The 5,422-nt window shown below is 30.5% G+C and overlaps 1 pseudogene; it reads left to right on the top strand.

The window, feature by feature from the left end:
- The first annotated feature begins 229 nt into the window (after window positions 1-229).
- Window positions 230-3,837, top strand: LOC140606151 (chromobox protein homolog 3 pseudogene; annotated as a pseudogene).
- Window positions 3,838-5,422: the final 1,585 nt, after the last annotated feature.

Genomic DNA, 5,422 nt, shown 5'->3' with positions numbered 1-5,422 from the left:
GGACTAAAACAAAAAAAATAAAATTTCACTATATACTATCAGTGATGCTATATAAAATAAAACAAAAAATACACAAAAACTGAAAACTTAAAAATGAAAATATATATACTAGGCAAATAACTGAAAAAGAAAATGAAAGATGTGGCATAAGCAGAAGATTGAAGACTTTAAAATAAGAAGGATATTAAGTAAACTACTCATTTTTTGTTTTTTACTCTTAAATTCCAAAATGAACAATTGTGACATGAGGTCATTTCAAAGAAATTGTGATGATGATGATGATGATGATGATGATGACATTTCTGTGGTATTCTTAACATTCAAATTCCTATTATGCATGTTTATCCAAATTAATTTTTTCTCTGCAGTTGACAAAATATTTGTCCTTGCTCTCCATAATTTTCTTTTTTTTTAAAGATTTTATTTGTTTATTCATGAAAGAGAGAGAAAGAGAGAGAGAGGCAGAGATACAGGCAGAGGGAGAAGCAGGTTCCATATAGGGAGCCTGACGTGGGACTCAATCCCGGGACTCCAAGGTCATGCCCTGGGCCGAAGGCAGGCGCTAAACCGCTGAGCCACCCAGGGATTCCTTCTTCATAATTTTCACCATACTTCTTTGCACATGTGTTACTTTCAAAGTTAATAATTTTTTAGGCATCTTTCTCAAAAATTGAACTATGTATATAAGCCCTGAGTGTTCACACATAAATGAACTAAATCATTTAGTGTGGAGACTTCCACACTAAATGATTTAGTTCAGACATACATATATTTGACAGATTTTCAAGAAATAGACAATTATATTTTTCATTTTAGTGAATAAACATAAGAACCATTATCATAAGTAAATGAGTAATGTAAGTGATTGTCTAATTTTGAGCATTTATTTCCTCATAAATCTGTTTATACAATATTTCTATTATGTCCAAAATGATGTGAAGTAGTTTTCTGAATTGAATTAAAGACAATCTAAAATAGGGGCTTGCATATAAAACCAAATCAGAAACATTGTAACTTTTCATTGTTTACACACACACACACACACACACACACACGCAGCAATTAGTTTATCTGGGAAAGACCTTATTAAATAGTAGTTAGAGATAAACAGGAAACCTTGATTCCATAGAATAGCTTCTTGGCAAAATTTTGGAATACGTATTCAGCTATAGTTTGATAAAGGGACAAAGGTATAAGACACTAATCTAAAGGAGAATCTTTTCACTTATTATTGCCACATCAATCATGTAGAAAATAAAACTGATAAATACAGAACATTATTTCTGCCAGGGTATTAAAACAATTATTTCTTTATAATTAAAGGTATCTCTGAATATGTTTTTTTTTTTGTCTTAATGTTGGGGAAAATATGTAGATTGATTTCAAAGTATAATGTTCTGTGCATTAGGGATGCTTGAAATAAGTAAGCCTAGTTTCACATACCTGTTCAGATACACTGAGTTAGTAAGTAATATCAATTTACCAGTCATAGGAAAATTATTACTATTGAACAAAACATATTAAAAATGAATTCAGTAGAAACAAGTGAAATTTAATGTATATTTTCAAATTTTATATTTTCAGACTGTTCATTAAGGTAAAATCAATTTTTTTAAAATCATGAAGGATAAAAAAAATTATATTTCTTCCATGAAGAAAATGGCAATGACTAATATATATGTATTTCTACTAAGTATTTATCCTTCTTTTAAATAAAAATAGTTTGTTTTTCCTTCTCAAATTATATGATCAAATAATTGTCTTCTTTAGGCTACTGATATGGTGGTTTGCACTGATTGATATTGAGCCAGTCTATCATATCTGTAATAAACTCACTAGGTTGTAAAGCATTTTTTTAAACACCTTGTTAGATTTTATCTCCTTGTATTTTGTTGAGGAATCTTGCATCTATATTCATTAGTGACACTGGTCTGTAGTTTTCCTTTCTTGTAACCCTATAATCTGGTTTTAGTAGTAGTATAGTACTGAGTTTACAGAATTAATTAGGAAATGTTTCTTTTACTTTTATTTTCTAGAATAGTTTGAGAAGAATTGGTATTATTTTTTATTATTGATAAAATTCACCAAATAGACACATCTGAACTTTTTTTACTTAAAAAAGTTACTATTATTTCATTTTCTTAATCATTACAGGACTATTTAGTCCATCTCTTTGTGTGAGTTTTGGGGATATGTATTCTTTAAGAAAGTGGTCCATCTCTTCTAAGTTTTCAAATTTGTGGGCATAAAGTTATTCATAATATTTCTTCATCATCCATTTAATGTTCAGGTAATCACTAGTGATTATTCCTCTTTTTCTGATATGTGCATCTTCTCGTGCCTTTTTTTTTTGGTTAAAAATTGTCTAGAAATCTATCAGTTTTATTGATCATCTCAAGGAACTAGCTTTTGATTTTTGTTGATTTTCTCTATTGTTTTGTTTCCAATTTTTATCAATTTATTTTTTTATTATTTCTATTTGTCCTGCTTACTCTTTATTTGTTCTTTTCTTTCTTTTTCTCTTTTCCTTTTCTCCCTCCCCCTCCTCCTTTTTTTCCCCTTTTTTCCCTTTTCCCTCTTCCTCCTCCTCCTCTCCCTGCTTCCACTTTTCTCTTTTAAGATGAAAGCTTCAGTTATTGAATTTGGGTCTTTCTGATTCTCTAATGTATGTTTTTAATGCTATAAAATTTCTTTTAAATATTATTAATGTATCCTTCAAAGTTTGACAAATTGTATTTTCATTTTCATTTAGTCAATATGTATATTGATTATCAATATATTATTACTACATATAGTCAATAAAGTGACTAAAGGAAACATATATATATGTATATATATATTTATCAAGACTTTTTAACCAATGTGATATTTGGAATTATTTAATTTCAAAATATTTTGAGATTTTCCAGCTCTCTGTTACTGATTTCTAGTTTAATTCCACTGGAATCTGAGAGCAAACTTTTAATGTTTTCTATTTTTTAAAAATGTATTATGGTGTGTTTTATGTCCCAAAATGTGGTCTATTTTGGTGAAGTTCCATATAAGTTCTAGTAGAATGTGTATTCTGCTGTTGCTGGATGTAGTATTCTATAAATGTTGGGCTGGAGCTTGAGGCACGCAGGGCCGGTGATGGTGCAGACCCGGGACCCGGAGCAGCTCGGAGGCGGTGAATAATAGCTCTTCAAGTCTGAAAAAAACAAAACAAACAAACAAACAAACAAAAAAAAAATTGGCCTCCAATAAAACTACATTGCAAAAAATGGAAAAGAAACAGAATGGAAAGAGTAAAAAAGTAGAAGAGGCGGAGCCTGAAGAATTTGTCGTGGAAAAAGTATTGAACTGCCGTGTAGTGAATGGGAAGGAGTATTTCCTAAAGTGGAAGGGATTTACAGATGCCGACAATACTTGGAAACCTGAAGAAAATTTAGATTGTCCAGCGTTAATTGAAGCATTTCTTAATTCTCAAAAAGCTGGTAAAGAAAAAGATGGTACAAAAAGAAAATCTGTATCTGACAGCAAATCTGATGTTAGATAGCAAATCAAAGAAGAAAAGAGATGCTATGAGAAGCAGAGAGGTTGACTACAAATTTGGTTCTGGATGCAGCCAGAAGCGAAAGGCTGGTAAACCAAGAGGCTTTGCCAGAGGTCTTGACCCTGAACGAATAATTGGTGCCACAGACAGCAGTGGAGAATTAATGTTTCTCATGAAATGGAAAGATTCAGATGAGGCAGACTTGGTGCTGGCAAAAGAGGCAAATATGAAGTGACCTCAAATTGTAATTGTGTTTTATGAAGAGACTAACTTGGTATTCTTGTCCAGAAGATGAAGCTCAATAATTGTTGTATATATATATATATATATATATATATAATCTGGGTCTTTGTTTTTTTTATTTATTAGTGTGAAGAAATAACATTCTAATGAAAATCAAGTTTGATATGTTTGTTTTGAAGGGGGAGTTGTTAGGGTTTTTGCATTTGGTTACTTTGAACTAATTACTTTGAACAAATAGAAGCTTTCTGTAGTTGTTTCCTTTATTAGAAAAGAATATTTGAGACCATGGCATATTATCTCCCTGAAATTTTTTTAAGTTTTTAAACTGCTTTTTCGTATTCTATTGAGAAGTTTAAGCTATTTCCAAATTTTCTCTAGTACAGTCAATACTACAGTGGAAATCCTTGCACTTGCAACCTTATCTCATTAGGAATATGAATTTTCAATAGGAATAGGAGACTCTTATAAACAATGAATCTTTCCAAGAGTTTTGAAAAAGGTTTCCAATGGCCTTTGAATCTAAGAGAAACATAATTCAGGATGATTATGTTATCCAAGATTACCTAGATAATATCAATATAAGGATATGGATCTTTTCTGAAACTTAATCAATCAACATTATCCCCACTTCAGTAATGAAAAGTTATTACTTCATATGTTTCCATAAGAAGTTTGTACCTCAGTCAAATACAAATTATTAATGGACATTAGTTATGAAGAAAGATATTTAAAATAAAGTCATAACATCCTATTACTGAATAATGTCTAACAAAATGTCTGTTATATATCCAAAAATAATTAGGAGATCCAAATAATTTTAATTATATTAACTGTAGCAGGAAAAATTACTTCAAAACAAAAACCAAATGTTTTACACTAATAAATAATTAAAGTAGAAATTGGATCATAAATAGAAGTGTGAGTTCTTAGCATACATTCACTTTAAGCAAAACATGATGATCTCAGATTATATTTAAAATCTTTCATAAGAGTATTTAGCTTCAAAGCAGGTGACTAAGTTAAGCAATAGGATACTGGCTGACCTTGATTACGCTAAACAATTTAATTTTGTGATGGCAATAATCACTTCCTAGAACATACAGGTTTATAAAATGACTTAATATGTCTTACCTAATCCATAACTTATTTTTTAAGGGAAGTATTGAAGCTGACTTTAAAATTAAAATGTGCCATTAGCCTCTCCACCTTTCAATTTACTTAGAAATGATTTAAGAAGTGACACTGCGGCATGCAGGGAACTCAACACTGGACTACTAGTCAAAGTAATAGGGTTCCAGATCCCATCTGTAACAAACTAGTTTAATTTACAGTGTTGGCAGGAGTCTGCAAATCTCTAGGTTTCAATTTCTTTCTTAATAACTTAAAGATACTTGACCACTAAATTTTCTTCTAACACTATACTTTTATTCATCCTTTACTCAATGAGCAAGTAAACAAATATTTATTAAGTCCCCACTATATGGAAGTTACTGCACTAGGTACTACAGATAAAATAATAGGATATAAAGTTTTATTTAAATAAATATTAATTCTCATCCTCTGTTTAATTAAAGATACCACTGGAGTGCTTGGGTGGCTCAGTGGGTCAAGCGGCTGAGGTTTCAGCTCAGGTCATGATTTGAGTCT

The sequence above is a fragment of the Canis lupus genome, chromosome 1 (genome assembly GCF_048164855.1).
Source record: "Canis lupus baileyi chromosome 1, mCanLup2.hap1, whole genome shotgun sequence".
Classification (NCBI taxonomy): Eukaryota; Metazoa; Chordata; class Mammalia; order Carnivora; family Canidae; genus Canis; species Canis lupus.
This window is presented reverse-complemented; position numbering and strand designations above follow the sequence as displayed.